At 49.0% G+C, this 20,259-nt stretch overlaps 1 long non-coding RNA gene across 1 annotated transcript; it reads right to left on the reverse strand.

Moving 5' to 3' along the window:
• Window positions 1–9,928: 9,928 nt before the first annotated feature.
• LOC136303934 (uncharacterized) lies at window positions 9,929–19,827 on the reverse strand. The gene is made up of 3 exons (XR_010724314.1): window positions 19,368–19,827; window positions 18,358–18,559; window positions 9,929–13,080 (listed from the first exon to the last, which is right to left on the reverse strand). It is a non-coding gene; the product is annotated as an uncharacterized lncRNA (long non-coding RNA).
• Window positions 19,828–20,259: the final 432 nt, after the last annotated feature.

Below are 20,259 nucleotides of genomic sequence, written 5' to 3' on the forward strand. Positions count from 1 at the left end.
TTGGCTGCATCCTTGTGGTGGGTTATTTGCTCCAGAGTCTTTTCTTTTCCTCTCAGAGATGAGTATACATTTCAGGTGTTGGAACACCCGTTTGCTTCAGGAAACTTCTGCTGAGCAAGTCTGGGGAAGCAGCACTAAATCAAACTAAAATGTAGATTTTATTTCCCAAGGAACCAGAGCCACTTTGTTTATTCTCTAGCAGAACCCCAAGCAGAATGTAAACCCCGAGGCTGAATCAGAGAGGAGCTTTATAAAAACACCGAAGCTGTCTGTGCCTGGCAGTGGGGAAATGCGTTCCTCCGCTTTAGTCTGGAAAGAGCCGATCCAGTGGTGAGGAGCCAAAGCCAAGGGTCGGGAGGGAAGCTCCCGTCTTTCCAAACAGCTCCGCGGGTGAAGCTGTGGGTGTGAGCGCCCCTGACACGGGTCCCGGTGTCTCTCCCGCCTTGGGGCAGCACCTCTGGGGCAGGGTTTGGCTCCTGGCACGGACACGGCTCTGCACAGCCCGAGCTCCGGAACGCGGGGCTGAAACTGGAGTTTCACCGGGGGATGGTGGGGGCGGCTCGGGGCGGCTGAACGTGCCCGGAACATCGGGCCATGCGGCCGGGATCGGCCTGGGATGGAGGGAGCGGCAGCCCCGGGAGAGAGAGAGAGGGAGGGAGGGAGGGAGGGAGGGAAAAAAGCAGGAGAGGGGGAGAGAGGGGGAGAGAGAGGGACGGCTTTGGGGTGCCTGGAAGGTACATGGAGCGGGTTTGGGGTGCCCTGTAGGGTACAGGGACCGGCTTTGGGGTGCCCTGTAGGGTACAGGGACCGGCTATGGGGTGCCCTGTAGGGTACAGGACCGGCTTTGGGGTGCCCTGTAGGGTACAGGGACCGCCTTTGGGGTGCCCTGTAGGGTACAGGACCATCTTTGGGGTGCCCTGTAGGGTACAGGGACCGGCTTTGGGGTGCCCTGTAGGGTACAGGACCGGCTTTGGGGTGCCCTGTAGGGTACAGGACCGGCTTTGGGGTGCCCTGTAGGGTACAGGGACCGGCTTTGGGGTGCCCTGTAGGGTACAGGGACCGGCTATGGGGTGCCCTGTAGGGTACAGGACCGGCTTTGGGGTGCCCTGTAGGGTACAGGGACCGCCTTTGGGGTGCCCTGTAGGGTACAGGACCATCTTTGGGGTGCCCTGTAGGGTACAGGGACCGGCTATGGGGTGCCCTGTAGGGTACAGGACCGGCTTTGGGGTGCCCTGTAGGGTACAGGGACCGGCTATGGGGTGCCCTGTAGGGTACAGGGACCGGCTTTGGGGTGCCCTGTAGGGTACAGGACCGGCTTTGGGGTGCTCTGTAGGGTACAGGGACCGGCTTTGGGGTGCCCTGTAGGGTACAGGACCGCCTTTGGGGTGCCCTGTAGGGTACAGGACCGGCTTTGGGATGCCCTGTAGGGTACAGGACCGGCTTTGGGGTGCCCTGTAGGGTACAGGACCGGCTTTGGGGTGCCCTGTAGGGTACAGGACCGGCTTTGGGGTGCCCTGTAGGGTACAGGACCGGCTTTGGGGTGCCCTGTAGGGTACAGGGACCGGCTATGGGGTGCCCTGTAGGGTACAGGACCGGCTATGGGGTGCCCTGTAGGGTACAGGACCGGCTTTGGGGTGCCCTGTAGGGTACAGGGACCGGCTATGGGGTGCCCTGTAGGGTACAGGGACCGGCTATGGGGTGCCCTGTAGGGTACAGGACCGGCTATGGGGTGCCCTGTAGGGTACAGGACCGGCTTTGGGGTGCCCTGTAGGGTACAGGACTACAGGACCGGCTTTGGGGTGCCCTGTAGGGTACAGGACCGGCTTTGGGGTGCCCTGTAGGGTACAGGACCGGCTATGGGGTGCCCTGTAGGGTACAGGGACCGGCTTTGGGGTGCCCTGTAGGGTACAGGACCGGCTATGGGGTGCCCTGTAGGGTACAGGACTACAGGACCGCCTTTGGGGTGCCCTGTAGGGTACAGGACCGGCTTTGGGGTGCCCTGTAGGGTACAGGACTACAGGACCGGCTTTGGGGTGCCCTGTAGGGTACAGGGACCGGCTATGGGGTGCCCTGTAGGGTACAGGACTACAGGACCGGCTTTGGGGTGCCCTGTAGGGTACAGGGACCGGCTTTGGGGTGCCCTGTAGGGTACAGGACCGGCTTTGGGGTGCCCTGTAGGGTACAGGGACCGGCTTTGGGGTGCCCTGTAGGGTACAGGGACCGGCTATGGGGTGCCCTGTAGGGTACAGGGACCGGCTATGGGGTGCCCTGTAGGGTACAGGGACCGGCTTTGGGGTGCCCTGTAGGGTACAGGGACCGGCTTTGGGGTGCTCTGTAGGGTACAGGGACCGCCTTTGGGGTGCCCTGTAGGGTACAGGGACCGCCTTTGGGGTGCCCTGTAAGGTACAGGACCGCCTTTGGGGTGCCCTGTAGGGTACAGGGACCGGCTTTGGGGTGCCCTGTAAGGTACAGGACCATCTTTGGGGTGCCCTGTAGGGTACAGGGACCGGCTTTGGGGTGCCCTGTAGGGTACAGGACCGGCTTTGGGGTGCCCTGTAGGGTACAGGGACCGGCTATGGGGTGCCCTGTAGGGTACAGGACTACAGGACCGGCTTTGGGGTGCCCTGTAGGGTACAGGGACCGGCTTTGGGGTGCCCTGTAGGGTACAGGGACCGCCTTTGGGGTGCCCTGTAAGGTACAGGGAGTGGCTTTGGGGTGCCCTGTAGGGTACAGGACCATCTTTGGGGTGCCATATAAGAGACAACGTGTCACCAAAGCTGGCCTGGTACACGAAGGGCTTGTGGTTGCGCCATGGGTGGGGTGAGTGATTTTGGAGAGAATTTGGTGGCTGTGGGGGCTGAGAGGCCCCGGGCAGTGGGAGCAGGGGATGGAGAGGTGGCAGGAATCGGTCAGAAAGGCACATCAGGTGTGTGACGGATGTGAAGGGCGGGCTGAGGAGAAGGCAAAGGAACAGGCAGGGATAATGGCACAGTCTGAACAAGCCCTGAGGGGGAAACGTGCAGGGAGCCCCGGGAGCAGAGGGCAGGGGCAGCCACGGGACAGCAGCTGGGAAGGAATCCATGTGCCATTTGTAAAAAAGAACACGACAGTGGATTGTTCGGGGTGTCAGGATCTGGAATATTCGAATAGATTGCTCAGGGTGTCAGGATCTGCTGTTCTACCAGGGGCTCACCACACTGGAGCCCTCTCTGGGCCAAGACGTGTTTCCTGGTAGTCCCAGGAACTTCCGTGTCTGACTGGAATTTTATGCCAAAGGGGGAACAAATGTTCAGATGTTCTTTCGCTCCGTGGGGAAGGTGAGCAGGCGCATTTGATTCAGGCGCTCGTGGTGACTGTGTGGATGGGAATTCCCACTGTGGGTGTTCCATCCAGAGCTGCCTCTGCCCATCCCCTCCAGACTCGCTGTACAGGGCTGGGAGAGGCCAGGAGCGTCCACTGACTTGGTGTGTGCTTTTCCCGTGGAACAACATTCGTCGCTTTTGGGTTTTTAACCCAGGTTAAGACTCTGTACTGGCTGTGTGCAGCAGAACTGAAGGGCCACCCTGAGCCAGGTGAATTCTCTGGCTTGCTCAGATCCTGCTGCTGAGGAGAGGAGATGAATGGAGGGACCAGGCTGGGAGGGGAGCTGTGGGAGAGTCTGATTTGCAGACGGGCTGCTGCTCCCTGGGAGCTGAGGGCGCAGAACCCCAGGGGCTGCTTGAGGACACAGGGGTTGCTGGAGGGGATGTGGGGACTCCTGAGGTCCCTGGGCAGTCTTGGGTGACAGTAAGAGACGAACCCAAAGTGTGAGTTCTGTCACCGTCTCCATAAGCTGCTCAGACAGGTGAGGCAGTGTTCTTCCTCTCTTGCAGGACTCGTCTCTGACAACTCCCCCCGGGGAATCTCTCTGCTAATGGCATCAAACCCCTCTGCACGACCCCTGAGTGACATCATCCCGGGGGAAGGAGCCAAGCAGTCCTGCCTGGAAACAAGCTGAGCCTTGCAGCACCACGAGCACCTTGCCTGCTGGATGCCCAGAGCAGCAGAGCTCCGTAATGAGAACGGAACCTTCAGAGGAAGAGCAGACCCTTCTGCCATCAGGAGCAGATGTCCCCCGGCCAGGGAGAGAGGACACACTGCACAAGGTAACCTCTGGTTTTCCCTTCAGGAGCAGGGGATGGAGAACCCACCTCCTCCTCAGCAGCCGGCGCAGGGGAACTGAGAAGAGCGACATCCAGCCCAGGAAGCTCCTCTGGAGTCACGGCTGCTCCGGTCTCTTGTGGACAGGACTCTGGACGGTGTAAGAATGATGATATTGGAGTGATTCTCTGAAGGCACCTCAGGAACGTATTTCCAGGAGAAAGGCAGCGGAGCAGGATGAGAGGGGCCCTGCCTGTAGCCACGTGGGGGAAAGGGACAGTCAGATCCCTTGGACTGTGTGGATCCATGGCCCGGCACGTCTGACCCACACACACAGACAGCTGTGGTGGGCACCAGCACTCAGGGGACCCTGAGGCCATCCAGGTATGTGGGAGAGGAATTCATTTCTGTTTCTGGGGTGACAGGAGGAGCCCAGCAGCTGAAGGGATTGAACTGCAACCAGTGGCGCCGACTCCCCAGAGGCCCCGAGCGTCCTCAGCACAGACGGTCCCAGAAATGGGCATTTCAGAGACCCCAAAGGACCTGGCCGGGCTTTTGGGACAGCTGCTGCAGGGACAGAAGGCTCCAGCAGCTCTTCACAGAATATGAATTTGCTGTGGAACATCTCGACAAGGGCAAAGTGCTTGCTTTTTTTTTTTTTTTTTTTTTTTTTTTTTTTTTTTTTTTTTTTTTTTTTTCCCCCCTTATTTTTTCTTTTCTTTTTTTTTCTTTTTTTTGTAATTTTTCTTTTTCCCCTTAATTGAAATAAAATTAAAACCTAAATCAGACTTATCTCAGCTTGTGTCTGTGGGAATCACAGGAGCTGATTTGGGAACCCAGGCTGCTCTGACAGACATTAAGGAGCATTTGTACAGGGTGCTCCAGGTCATTTGAGAGCTTCATCAGGGTAACTTGAAGTCACAGGGGTCACTGGAGGTCAGATCCAGGTCATTTCTAGGTCATTCGGGTCATTCAAGGTCATTTTGGGGTCACCGGGGTCAGTTGAAGGTCATTTCTAGGTCATTGGGGTCATTTCTAGGTCATTGGGGTCATTTCTAGGTCATTGGGTCATTCGAGAATTTTTCGATTTTCCAGGGGTTACTTTAGGTCATTTCAAACCTCGAAATTAGGTCACCGGAGGTCAGTTCAAGGTCGTTCAGGGTCATTTCTAGGTCATTTGGGTCATTCAAGGTCATTTTCGGGTCACCGGGGTCAGTTGAAGGTCATTTCTAGGTCATTGGGGTCATTTCTAGGTCATTCGGGTCATTTCTAGGTCATTGGGTCATTCGAGAATTTTTCGATTTTCCAGGGGTTACTTTAGGTCGTTTGAAACCTCGAAATTAGGTCACCGGAGGTCAGTTCAAGGTCGTTCAGGGTCATTTCTAGGTCATTCGGGTCATTCAAGGTCATTTTCGGGTCACCGGGGTCAGTTGAAGGTCATTTCTAGGTCATTGGGGTCATTTCTAGGTCATTCGGGTCATTTCTAGGTCATTGGGTCATTCGAGAATTTTTCGATTTTCCAGGGGTTACTTTAGGTCGTTTGAAACCTCGAAATTAGGTCACCGGAGGTCAGTTCAAGGTCGTTCAGGGTCATTTCTAGGTCATTCGGGTCATTCAAGGTCATTTTCGGGTCACCGGGGTCAGTTGAAGGTCATTTCTAGGTCATTGGGGTCATTTCTAGGTCATTCGGGTCATTTCTAGGTCATTGGGTCATTCGAGAATTTTTCGATTTTCCAGGGGTTACTTTAGGTCATTTCAAACCTCGAAATTAGGTCACCAGAGGTCAGTTCAAGGTCGTTCAGGGTCATTTCTAGGTCATTCGGGTCATTCAAGGTCATTTTCGGGTCACCGGGGTCAGTTGAAGGTCATTTCTAGGTCATTGGGGTCATTTCTAGGTCATTCGGGTCATTTCTAGGTCATTGGGTCATTCGAGAATTTTTCGATTTTCCAGGGGTTACTTTAGGTCGTTTGAAACCTCGAAATTAGGTCACCGGAGGTCAGTTCAAGGTCGTTCAGGGTCATTTCTAGGTCATTCGGGTCATTCAAGGTCATTTTCGGGTCACCGGGGTCAGTTGAAGGTCATTTCTAGGTCATTGGGGTCATTTCTAGGTCATTCGGGTCATTTCTAGGTCATTGGGTCATTCGAGAATTTTTCGATTTTCCGGGGGTTACTTTAGGTCGTTTCAAACCTCGAAATTAGGTCACCGGAGGTCAGTTCAAGGTCGTTCAGGGTCATTTCTAGGTCATTCGGGTCATTCAAGGTTATTTTGGGGTCACTGGGGTCAGATCAAGGTCATTTTGGGGTCATTTCTAGGTCATAGGGGTCATTTGAGCCTTGATCTGGGTTACTTTAGGTCTTTTGAGTCTTTTTAATTTGATCTGGGGGCACTTGAGTTCATTTGGGATTACTTGAATAGGAAACCCAGTCAGTAGAGATGCTGCCATTGGACTTTGGTGTCCAAAACCTCCAGGCAGGACTGCAGGACCTGCAACCAGGACAGGGGGACACGGGGGACATGGGGGGACACGAGGGGACCCATCACACTCAGGTCAAGGTTTCTAAAGCCCCGTAGATTTGGACTTTTCAACTGAAAGGACCCTCCTTCCTTCCCTAAGAGGCCAGCTGCTTAATTAATTGTTTTACATAGGTGAAATGGACCATTAGAAAACACCAGACAACAGTTTATTTATCATTTATACAAAGATGAATACAAATAATTTTGAGGTTTGAGGTTGGTTTTTTATTATTATTTTTCCTTCCCACACCCCTAAATAACATTCATGAAAATAATTTCACAAAGGCACTTATAAAACTATGTCAGAGGCAGCTTCAAAATATAGTTGTGCTAACAGAAAAAGAGGAAACTCCATCCCCCCCTCCCCACCCCTGCAAGGGGGGATTTAAACCCAACGCAAACATTTACTGAATGATGGGGTTTTATAATATTTTAATCGAGTTATTCATGACACAAAAAATAACACTGTGGAAAACCAGATAACGTTATACAAAAGCTAAGTTCATTTGCTCTGGACAGGTGGCCAGGCTGCAACTCCGTGCCGGCATTCAAAGTCCGCCCACAACAGCACTAAAGACGATTCTGAATATGCTCCCTATTCCCTGCTATTTTCCCAGGAACACTGCGAAGCTCAAAGTGAACACGAATGAATAAACAACCGTAAAGAAATTGATTTAGCAAAGCCCAATCGCGCTGCTGTTCCGCCGCTGCCCACCGGAGGGCGCTGCCCTGCACCGCCGCGCTGTGTCCGCCAGACGGCGCCACTGGGGTCCCGGGGCCCGGCCGCTCCCAGCCGGGATCCCGATCCCTGTCCCGATCCCGATCCCGGTTCCGGGGGCTCGGGACTCGCACCCCGCCCAGCAAACCCCGGCAGGACCGGACCCGAACCCCCGGCCCCAGTCCCGATGCTGCCGCCTTACCCCGGGATGAGCGTGCCGTAACATTCCCGGGACGGCCGAGTCTAAATCTAAACCGAATCGTTTCCAGCCAAAAACTCGACTAGAAAAATGTTCCCGCACGGAAAGCTGTCGCTGACCTTGCCCCTTTCAAACGATCGCTTGAAAATTTTACAGCTACATCTCGCAGAAATAAACGGGGACAAAACGCCTGCTCGGACCTTGCCCCTTAAATTCGGAAACCTGTATTCCCTCCTGGGTCAAACGACAATTTCCTTTCCTTTACAACCCGCAGGCTGCGCACAGCCCACGGGGCTCTGCGCGGCCTTTGCAGCCAGGCACCAACACTTCGATTCTCGCCGAGTCTGGCACAATTTTCGCACACCAAAATGTGCCATCACACACACGCGCGCTCCATTTATTTCCCCTCTGCCTTGCAGCTTTCCGTGAGCACACCACACCCCGGGGCTACGCACCTTCCTTCTCAGCTCTGTGCACCTCACTTTATTTATTTTTATTTTTATTTTTTCCACTGTCGGATCCCAGTTTCCAACCTCAAAATGTCCGGGCCGGCTTTGGCATTCCCCTGCTGCCTACAAACTACACCAAACACAACGCCGCTGTGCATTTCCCTTCCCAGCTCACCCATCACGCCCTTGCAATCAACCTGAACTGAAAATGGCTGAGCTGCGGCTGGCACGGATAAATCGCCAGCACCGAGGGCTCGCTCGGACCTTGCCCGCCACGTCGGGAAAGATTTAATTTGCATCGCAATCAAGTGACAGCCGCCCTGTCCTTGCTGCTCGGGAGCTGCAGTGACGCTCTGGGCGCTCAGCTCCCCCAATTTCGGACACGGAATTTGTGCCAGGACAGGAGGGGAATTCTTTCCCCCGGCACCACACACCGCGGTTATGAGCCGCCCTCCTCAGCTCGATTCCACCTCCAAAATTCAGCATATCCAAGGATTGCTACCATTCCAAAGCCACCACGACCGACCTCGGAATCCAGTGATGTTTAAGGTCCCTATTAATCCAAAGCATTCTATAGTTCTGTGATGATTCTATGAAGCATTGGTGGGGTGTTTTTTGCCCACAGCCCTCAAGGACAATGTGGCTCTGCGTGATGATATGTTTGTTTTCTTTTCGCATACAGCTGAGATCCTTAGTGCCCAAGTAAGAGAGAAAATATTTAGAAGTGAGTTGGAATCAGAAGTGAGTGAATAAATTGAGGTGGAGCCCGAAAAGCAGCTGTAAAAAAGGTACAGGAAGGAGGCAGGAGTAAGGAATAAAAATTAATCACAGCAGAGATGAAAAATGGGAGAAAAAAGACACAGAAAGGTGAGGTGGAGAAATCGAGACAGTGTAGAAAATAAAATGCCTTCTTAATCCTTAAGGCTTTCCTTTCAGGACAGACTAGAAGAATCCCAGCAGGAAACGAGTTTAAATTTGCACCTTTTCACATTTCACTGAGGAAAGAAGCCCCTGCATTATTTTGGCAACCTTTTTAAACACCGAATTGACCTCAAAACATTTCCCCTGCCCGTATCGTTTGGGTTCCTACCTGCAGCTGCGGAGATGCGTGGATCTACCAATCCTACGTGATCTCACAGCTCCAAACTGCCCTTCCAAGGAGTGAAAAAACTGAAATCCACTGAGGACTGGGTATTTATGCAGCTGAAACCTGCCCTACGTGTTTAGAGTACACATTTTCTCCAGGATCCAGCTGCAGGCAATGAGGAGAAAGAACGAGGTGTCTCCAGCAGGTGATTCATTTAACTCATCAGCTCTCTAACAACCAACCTTTAAAGGGGTTTTTTTAAAATTTATCTGAGTGTCAGATAGCCTAAACAAAAAATATTATAAAAGACATGGGCCAATACCTTGTATTGCTAGGAAGATCAGGAAATTTCGTATTTGTCTGCCTTAAAGAAAACAGCAGGGAAAAAACCAGACATAATAAAAAAAGGCAAAATAAAAAGCCCAAGTTAAAAAAAAAAAAATCCCAGACCTTGACAAATCAGATCATTGTTCCTGTTCAGATATTTTTTTTTTGTAGGCAGTATTGATGTCTTTCTAGCAAAGTGTTTAAGTCAGAGAACACCAACAGCACAGGCAACATGACTTCTGTAGCTTTTATTTGTTTTCTTGTTTGCTTTCACGGCACCGGGGTGAGTTGCCCCTTGCAGGATGGTCATTCCAGTGGCCTTAGAAAAACCCCAAACAACAAAATCCAAACTAAAACCAAGGCTGCAAATTGACAGTGGCCTGACCAAAAGGCAAAGAACCAATTATTCTGACACCAAGTATCAAATTGTATTTTTTATTATTATGCACCCCTGCATACCTCCAATTTCATGGAGACTTTCACACAAAGAAATGAAAGAAAAAAGAAATCTTTATTTGCTTGATGTATAAGTATACAGATAGATAGGCAGATATCAGAGAAAGGAGGGGAAAAAATGTCTGTCTTTCGATTTTGTACAGCGTGACTACTAAGAAACACACACTTTTAATCACAGGAGTGTTAAATGCCATTATCTAATGCAGTCAACACCAAATTACAAATGTACAGCAGTACTGATGAACAACATCAATTAATCAACTGTTTCTTCACTGAAGCTCTTGCACTGCTTTTACAGCTAAGCTAAAAAACAAAACCAACCAAAACCCACACAAAAACAACTAAATAACAACAAAACAACAACTCCCCGCCCAAAACCTCCTCCCAAAAAATCCCCAAAACTAAACCAAACCAAAACAAATAAGAAAGACAAAGCAACAACAACAACAAAAACAACTCCCCCTTTTTTTGCCCAGGTTTCGGAAGGCCGGGCGGCTTTGGGCTCAATTTCGACGCTTTTTTGGCGGATTTAAAGCAAAATTGAAGCCCCGGGGCCGGGCTCTGGCTGCCCCCTGGCGGCCGCGGGCCGCACCCTCCGCACCGGCACGCCACAGCTAATTAAAATGTAATTAAGATTTAATTAGGCACTGGCTGTAGGAAAGAAGCGTGCGGTGGCCGGCGACCCCCGTGCAGCGACCCTGAGCTCTGTCCTGTACCATGTGCACTTCGTTGCTGGTCAAAAACCAGCCGGGTTCTTAAATTCAAATTTTAAGCTCAGTTTAAATGTGTCTTCCGTGCCTGTTAACGCCGTGTTTATTTATTAAAGTTTATTAATCTCACTGTGCCCACTCCTGGGCTCCTCAGGACAGGAAGCTCCCGGGGTGGGTCCTGCAGAGGGATGCAGAGATGCTGAGGAAGGGACTGGAGCATCTCCCTGCCGAGGAAAGGCTGAGGGAGCCGGGGCTGCCCAGCTGCTTGTGCAGCCACTCAGGCAAACAATACGAATTCCAATGCACAGGAACCTCTTTGCTTTATTTATAGCCTTACAAATCATGCAGGAGCTTTTATTTTTGATAAACAGCGGATGCTGACGCTTACCAAATATCCTGTATTCGGATTGTTCTGCTAAAAATAGCTTCAGAGAAAGCAGGTCCTGCACTGGTAGTGATTATTGTGACAAACCCCTGGCCTGGTGACGGCAGAGGATCCTTTCTGAACCTGCAAACGTCTCCCAGCACTCTGTGACCATTAACTGCACCCACAGTGCTGCTCATTAATAGCTAATTTGTCCTTTTCCCCACCTTTCTGTCTCAAAAATGAACCCCCAGGCTTGATTTGGTTTTCTTTGATGTGTAAGTATCTGTAGCTACAGAGTTAAGAACTCAGAGCATCTGCTCCAACATTTGTCTTCTATATCTTCCCATTAAAAAAAAAAACAAAAAACAAACCACAAAAAAACCCCAAGAAAAACCCCACAAAATTTTCACTGCTGTCTTAATGTCCTGTTCTGTCTCTTGATACTCACATCCAAAATATTACACCTGCAGGTAAATAGCTGTAATAAAGAGCAACAAATGGCAATAAAGTAATGTAAAATATGACTGATATGTAGATGGAGAACCATAATGATCTATAAAGGCAGAAAGGTTCACTGAGAGAGACCTGGGAAAAAAAACCCACACGGGCTTTTCTTCAGGTGTGAAATGTGTAAAAGTCTTTGCAGGCCAGACGACAGTTGGCGAATTTTACCAGCAAATGTTGAGAAATGCAGTTTCAGGGCAGACAAAACCCTTTGCCAAATCTGAATTATTCACCAGCAGTTAGAGCCAAGCTAGAGAAAGAGCTAGAATGTCAAAAGGATTTATCTTATTTCTTCTGAAATGGAAACAGTGACCGAAGCCATAAACAAAAGCCCTGACACAGACACACGGACACATGCAAACAGTTCTCGTTGCATTCACAAAGCAGCAGGCAACACTCCATCAGCCAAAGCTGCGGGCTTGGAGTGTCCTCCTCTCTTCTGGGACAGCTGATTTTTCCATGGACACCATCCTGACTGTCTCTGGACAGCCCTGCGGTGCAGCTTGTCTGTTTGAACTGTTAAATTGTGTCATATTTTAACCTCACTAGTGATGGGACCGAGTCAAGCTCAGATTTTGTGTGACATATCCAAGAGTGGGGAGAGGTTGGGAAAGAGGTAAAACACCCAAAATGATTGCATTCCTATGCCCCAGCTTTTAAAAAGATCATTTGGCTTTAAAAATACTATTAATAAAAAATAAAACACTTAAAAAACTTTAACTCTTGACTCCCTTAGGTTCAAAATACCTGTTTCAACATGATGTCCTAATTTACCTGCAGCCAAACACCCACAGGCAGCAGCATTTCTTGCAGAATCTTGCAGAATTAAATGGAGATTTTTGAAAATTGTCCATTTTCAAGCCATGAGTTTTCGAGCATTTTCATAGGATTGGAATCACCAGAGTGACCGAGAAACAGGGTAAGAAAAACTGATGTTTAGAGTTTGCAAGTTATAAAAAGGGAAACAATCCCAACAACAGCATTGTAAATCTCAGGAGCACAGGTTGGTGTCAGTTAATAGAGGGGGGAGTTTTACCCCGGAATTTTCTTGCTGAACTCCTGAGCAGCTCATTTTCAGAAGGGAGAGCAAGGACACAGCAGTGATGCCTTGTTCTTAACACCTCCAGCACGCAGCAGACAGGGAAATCAGCTTGAAACAGGCAGAAATATTTCCTGACCCAGATTCAGGCATTTTACGAACTTTGAGCCTCTTGCTGGCTGCAGAGATCAAATGCTGTGCTCAAAGTAAGGAACACTGACAGCTGTCAGAAGCAAAGCTCTTTGCCCTCCCCCGGTGTGTGGTTAAGGAAATTTCTGTGGGATTTCACAAGAGAAATGAGAGCATTTTTCGGTCCTGAGAGCCTCTCCACTGTTTCTGCCGGGCAGTGCAGCGCTGGGCTGCAAGATGTTACACAACAAGTGTTTGCTGAGCGCTCCAGCAGAGAGACACCTGAGCAGAGGAGTGGCGTCCTCCCAAGTGACACGTCCTCCTGCAGGAGCTGCCTCCTGGCACCTCAGCCTGCTCCCCCCAGGGAGCTGGCAGGTCACAGGCAGCAGGGCAGGGGCTTCACACCCAGAGCACTGAAGTAGGGGAGACCAAGAAGCGTCTGAAAGACAAATCGGAGGGGTTAATGAAAATAAAATGAATCAGTGGTAAACGATGCCCATATGAACCCCAGCACTGTGCAGATAGCAAAAATAGAAATTGCCCTGGACTGTTGTACTTTATTTTGGAGCTAAGGAATACATTTAATTGTACTGCATTGGAAGGGATCCCAATGTTTTCTAAGAACAGATGTCCAGTTTTTGGAAGAAGCCAGTGTGGCCTGTTACTGGCCCCATTCACTGCTTATAACAAGAGGGTCTTTATCCATGGCTACAACATGAATGCTATTTGACACTTCAGGGGAAAATTGTATGGAATGGCTTCAGAGATTGCTTGTTTGTTTGTTGGCAAAGTGTTCTATGTTTATTCCTTCTAAACTAAAATGATTCGTTCCAAAATTCTGATGACGGCTCCGGTGTGTCACTTTACAGCCAGTGTTCCGAGGCCATCGGAATTTTTCCTGTCATTGCTAAGATAAAATGCACCCCGTTATCTCAGCCAGCACGAAGGGTAAGGTTTGGTTTCCCACTTTCACATCCTGAATCCTTTTCCTTTTTCCTGTCACGATTCCCTGGGTGGCCCAGGCTCCATCCTGTCCTGTCCTGCGTGGGATGAGCCCCACACTCCCTGCCTGCCTGGGGGGAGCTGCCTCTGTCTGCCCTGCCCTGGCTTCCAAAGGGGAAAAAGAACCCCACCTGAGCCAGGAGAGGCTCTGGAGCAGAGCTGGGAGTCAGCAGGGTGAAAATTCTCCTTGCTTTCCCCATGGCAGGGCCGTGTTTTTTAATAAACTCAGTTAAAAAAAAAAAAAAAAACAACCAAACCCCAAGAACCAAAAATGCGGCAGGGGCTGAAAATGACCCAGCTGAAAGAGTATAATTGGATTTGGAGAGGGGAAGCCTGTTTCAAAAGAGAATTCCTGGGATGTTTGTTTTTAAAGGGGTAGCAGCAACCTCAGGGAAAGAGGGAGGCAGCTGCTAGAAAATGAAGGGTAAAGCGAGGTCTGACCTCAGCACTTGCAAATCTCTCACAACCCTGGGAGCAAAATAATCCTCAGCTCAAGGGAAGCCAGGTGAATGGCTCCAGACACTGCTGAGAGCACGAGATTCCCACTGAGGTAAAAAGGGCAAGTGTAGAGCAGGACAGGGAGAGAGCTTTCAGCCACCTAAGGCAGGGAACATTTCTGGGACGAGTTTTTAATGCGGTTTTTTAGATGCCTGTGACTGAAGCAAGCTCCGGTGCTGCTGGAAGCAGGTTGCTCCCAGCAAATAGAGCAAAATTGTTGCTCTATTTATGCAACAATTTTGTGGAACCACCACGCTGAACACACTGTGGGATAAATCCTAGGGGAAATTATAAATCTGAACAAACAAGACAGGCAAAAAAAAAAAAAAAATCACTGTTGATGCTTCGTCTTCAGAGCAAGAGATGCAACAGAGCCTGCCTTGAATTGAAATTAAAAAGCTTCCAGGAGACTGCATAGTTTTGTTCAGGGAGAAACAGGGTGAGCCAAACTTAAGAGGCAAATTAAGAGATGGCAAAGTGCTGAATGTCTCTATTACCCAAGCAATTTCTTCAGAGGGCCAAATTAATTCTGACCTCCGGGGGAGTCTGCTCTGCTCTACAGAAGATCCAGATTTTGTACAGGAAAGCCACAGTTAAAATCTGCCTCACTGAGGGCTTCAAAATGCTTCTGCAGAGCAGAGAGCTTTTTGTGAATTTGCTTTTTTTTAAAATCAGTTGATTTGCTTTCAGATCACACATGGCAACTGCAGAAGGGTTTTTTGCTGTAAGAACGTCCATGAAAAACACACAGAGGAAAAATCTCATTGCCCTCTGGCTGGATAAATGCGGGGAAAAAACCTGGATTTTCCTCATGATATTTGTTCTCCGCAGGCCATCACTTTTAAGTCAACTGTACCTGCCACAAACTGTGCTAATTCATAAAGGAATTCCTAAATTCATAATGCAAATTAAAGAATTTCTGCACAACAGTTTTCAGCCTGGGCACAAAGACACCCTGTGTTATACATGATTTCCTGGTGCCAGGGGGAGAGCAACAAAAGAAGAAGAAAAAAAAGACAATAGATGGATATATTGCAATATACAGACATAATGAAAAAGAAAAGGCTGATAAAAATCTTTCGATCCCAGCAGTTCCAGTATATGGTTTATGTTCACTTTTTACTACACCCTCTTCCTGTTTGCTCGAGAGCTTATCTTTGACGAAAACCATCATTGTTTAAGGTCTGACTAATACCCACAGAAACAAGGACAGGCTGAGAAGGACACGAGAACTTCGATTTCTGTACTGCAATTGCATAAGTCAGACTTTTTTTTTTTTCCCTCCCCTAGAATAGGACCACTTTTTAGATATATAGCTAAAATTAATCACCAATTATACAAAAGCAAACGGCTCCTGTTGGGTTACTTGCAAGGACTAATGATAAGTGTATGGATTTAAGCTCATGTATAAATTTTCCTTTCCTTCAAGACCTGAGGGGACATTTAAAGTCAGGTACCCCAGCAAGCTTTTGTATCAGGGATTTGAATATTTCCCTTCCCTAAAAAAAAACCTCTTTAAAATTTTCTGTTTCTCTGCACTTCCCTGCAGGAAAAACAATTTGCTAATATCAAGCATTAAGGGAAATTTGCACAGGAAGAGGCAAATCAACTCTCTGATTTGTTCAAACAAGACACTCCCTTCCTCAGTTTCCTACCTCCTTTCATTGAAGACTATTTAATTCAAATTACATCCTACAAATTGAATGAAACAGAATTTCTCTCTGACCAGTTTCCAACTTCATGAGTAGCCCCCGTAGAGACGCACGCCCAGTCGTCTCAAAATTTGTACAAAGGCTTGGCTTCGGCTCTTTTTGCCTTCGATGTATTTACTTGTGTCTAAATGTAAATGGGTCCCAAAGCACTTAAACAGTCAGGGGTCTGAGTTGCCACAAGTGCTTCTTTTTCCTTTCCTTTCCTTTGGAATTCTTCCTGTCCTCCCTGGCGCACTGGATGTGTCTGAGCACGTTCTGCAGGGTCAAACACCGCCCTGCACAATCCCACTGAAATGTGACTTCTCTCTTCGCAGCCCCCCCCGACACGTTTGCCACAGCACACCTTGGGGAAGCACCCAGCCACTTCACCAGGAGGGGGGGAAAAGGGGTTCAAAAGAGTCTGATTAATTGGGTCGTTCACCACCGAAATCCGTCCTAAGAGCATGGTCAGTACTTGCCTCACAGCTGATCATTGGTTATTTTACGTGGATGAATAAATGTATTCAAAAATACAGTTGCTCTATGATTTTACAGTCTAGCTTCTGCACTCTAACATCTCTATTTTTTTTTTTAATTACTCTGCATTTCCCCAACCTCTGTCTTTGAACAGGGAGGAAAAAGCTGGACTCTGGTCCCCTATAACTCATTTGCCAAGCTGTGCTAGCTAATCCCTTGAAAGAATAACCTGGCTGGCCAAGGAAAGCTCTTCTGGAGCAAAGGAAAGGCTTGGCAGTGCCAACCTCGCGGAGCATCCCCTCCCCTGAGTTCAAGGGGCCAGGGGTCACCGCTGAGCCTTCACCTCTCTGACAGCGGCACGCAGAACCAATTTCCTCTGGGCTTTATTTAGCAGGCATGTGGCCAGCAGGGGAAGCAGCCCTTCCCCCAGATGTGCAGCATAAAAGGAGTTATTTATCAACGAGCTGCAGGGCCGGGCTGTGCTCAGAACAGAGCCGGGCTCTGTGGGACACAGCAGCTCTCCTGTTCCCCGGGACAATGGCTCACAGCAGCTTCATTAAAGCTGAGCGGTGCCTGGAGCCTGGTTTCTGCCATTATTCCCCTTTGGAGGACACTGAGTCACGCCCATTTCTCACCAGGATGCCTGCAGGAACGGGAGGGATCACGGGGAAAGTGGTGGCAGTGTCCAAGGTGAGCAACTGAAGGGACCTCGGGCAAACACCAGGGGTTTGTGACAGCCCCAGCCCCATCTCTGCTGACCATTTCACCAGTCTCTTTAAGACTTCTTCTTCAAAAAAAAAAATCTCCTAAAACAGTGGTCTTCCTGCTCTCATTGTTAAAAGCCCCCCAAAAAACACACGTCAAATAATTCTAAGTTCCTTTCCCAAAACAACTGGCTTTCTCCTCTCCCACTCTGCCCTGTGGTGGGGGAAGTACCTCTGCGCTTGTTTTGCATGGAGAAAAAATACCTCAGATACAAACCACGAGATTCTTCAGGGACCACGAGGAGCACAGGTCTTAATCCGTGGTAAATTGCGGGATTGGGCAAATTCCCTCCATCAGGCCTGTTTCAGTATTCTTAATTCTGTCCTTCATTCTAAAGCCACCTCTGTCCTTTACAACCTCAAAGAGCAAGAAAGTTTTTCCTCTAAAGCCTTGCAGCTGGGATGAATATGACCAAATTTGCTGATTTACTGAACTGACAGACTGAAAACAGTGTAAAATCATCCTTCCAGCACTTGCAATTAGAAGAATAATTCTGGAGCAGGCAGGGGGGACTGACATGAGTTTAAACAGAACATTTCATGTCTGGAACTGTAACAGCCATCCTAAACCTGGGCACTTTCAGAGCCCAGGTTTTAAAACAAGTCCTTGCAGATGCCTTTGAGAAATTGATGTCTTTTATCCTCATTTTACAAATTTTTAGAGTTTTTTTTTTTTTTTTAATTGTAGCACTTTTGAAAGCATCCAGGCTTTGGTCTGAGTTAGAACATTAGAGCTACAGCAATCTCAGTCTCCTCCCCCAGGCCCACCAGCTCCATCCTTTTTCTGGGACATCATGACACAATTATCTTGAGAATAGATTACTTTTTCTTTTTTTTTTTTTTTTTTTTTTTTTTCCCCTCCCCCAGAAATGTTACGAAACCACACCAGTAACTGTGAAATGAAACTGCAAATATTCACTGACTGAGACAGAGGCCCGGCACACCGAAATTTCAGAGCACTGAAAAATAATTTACCCCAGCAGGAGCAGGGTTTTACAAGGGAAACTGTTGGCCGGCTGTAACTCCTGGCAGCACTGCCAGCTCCACTTTGCAAAAAATTCTCTGCCTATGCAAATCAGCCAGCTCTTGAAAATCCACAACCCCCAAAGGCTGCATCTCACCAAAAGGAAAGCTGTGACCCCAGGAAGAGAGGGGAGACACGAGCGAGGGAAGGCAGAAGTCTTGATGGGGTGAATTTCCACGCCTCCCTCTCCTTCCAACAAGCCCATCTGTCTCCCCTGAGGACACTGGGAGGCGCAGTTTAGGAAGACAATCATGAAATACCTCCTGTGCAGCTCTCCTCCCTTCCAGAAGTGCAGTGCTTGCCTTGCTCTCCACGCGGGAAGGGCTGAAGGATGCTTGTTTTGGCTTTTCCTCTGTCCCAAGGCCGTAATCTCTGTGAGTTTGGGTTTGGATGCTGCTGCACGTGGACCCTCTGCAGCAGAGAAACAGAACAATCCCTGCTTCCCTTCCAGCCCCAGGCACTCTGCAATTAGAAGTCACATCAAGATGCAAATTAAAAAACTGAAAGCTTAATTCTTCTTCTGCAGTGACAACAGCATCTCGATAATTTTAAAATTCAGCTCATCCCTAATCTCACCAGGGAGTTTGGATTTTTTGCTTCAAAACAGCTGTCCCATTGTCTCACCTTATACATTAACTTTCTCCCCCTTTTATTTAGCACTCCTTGCTCAAGAAAAGTGCAAATTTCACGATGGGAGGGGGAAAAAAACGATAAAAAGAAAGCAAGCAGAAAGAAAATGGAGGAGAAGATCACCTGGCTCGGACACCAAGGCAGACTAATGCTCTGCTCTTTGTGCTTCGATAACACCAGGACATTTTGTTAATGTAGGGGCCATCATATCTGAAAGGCCTACTCAGCCACGGACAAATTAAAAAAAAAAAAAAAAAAACATCTTTACCAGTTTTAAACTAAAACTCACGATAAAATGGAAATGCTTCCTTGTTTGTGCCACTACCGAGATGAATTACGCGTTAATATAAGCCACAGGGGAGAAATTATCTTTACCGGCCGTTGCAACACCCAATGTTTCTTTTAGCACCTGCTAACAGCTTTTAAGGACACCTAATGTCTGCAGCGTTGCACAATATTTACATTTCAAACAAAACAGGAAAGCTTCCCGCTCTCGAACCAGTAGCTTCTGATCAAACCACTTCAAACACAACAGCATCATTTCACCACTTGGTAAAAGAACAACAGAGGCCGTTCAGGAGGCAGGGAATTTAATCAAAGAGCGCAGCACAAAAAAACCCACCCCAACCCCGTCACTTACAGCAAACAGCGACCTGGGATGAGCTCCATTACCGGGGGCTGCAGCACAAAGAACTTCCCAGGGAGAGGGAGAGAAAGCTGCCACTCCAAACCCAACCAGCTGCTCCTCATCAGGAAGGCTTTTTCCGGGGTGAAGTTCTCCTATCTGCCACACGGGTCACATTACATTCATCAGCGGGGACAGGGCAGGGAAGGTGCGGCAACCTCCTGGCCTGGGGTGTTGTGTGTTTTCCCTGCTTTCCCCCCGCTGCTCTGCCATCCTTGCTCTCCGTGCAACTGCAGCAGACTGGGGAATGTGGAATATTTCAAACCCTCTTTGATAAGTCATCATTTCTGACTTCAGCTGAAACCTCCTTGCTGTGACTTCGCAAAGGGGAAGGGGCTGGTTTCATTCCACTTGTAAAGTGAATCTCATTGACCCCAGGAAGCTTTGCTGTTATCAGTGTGCCCACGGGCCTGGACTCTCTAACCCAGACACTGATGACTGCGTTTATTGTCACTCTGTAATACTACCACGTGCATTTCACCCCCCAGTCTCTCCTGGTCTGCCAGGGAACAAAGTGTTGTGGGAAATCGCTTCACCGGGAAGGAATCAAAGGCCATTGCGAATTTTTCCTCGGAGTAATCCGGTAATCTGGCAGTTTTGTGAAGGAGTCGTGCATCTGTGATGTGCAGACATCTCATTGCCAGGGAACAAGGCTCGCCTGTAGTTACAGCTTGATGTTAAATTTCAGCTCAAACACAACGCCGCTCGAACTGCTGCTCCTGCATGACACAGCCTTCACATTTGTTCGGCGTTGAATTGTTTAAAGCCAACATTTATTGTTTCCCCAAACAATGCTGCCATTCTCCGATTTTAAAGTGCTGCTAACCGAGCTTTCTCTTCTTAGGCT

The sequence above is a fragment of the Chamaea fasciata genome, unplaced genomic scaffold (assembly GCF_029207755.1).
Source record: "Chamaea fasciata isolate MVZ Bird 193981 ecotype frontalis unplaced genomic scaffold, bChaFas1.0.hap1 SCAF_2, whole genome shotgun sequence".
Classification (NCBI taxonomy): domain Eukaryota; kingdom Metazoa; phylum Chordata; class Aves; order Passeriformes; family Sylviidae; genus Chamaea; species Chamaea fasciata.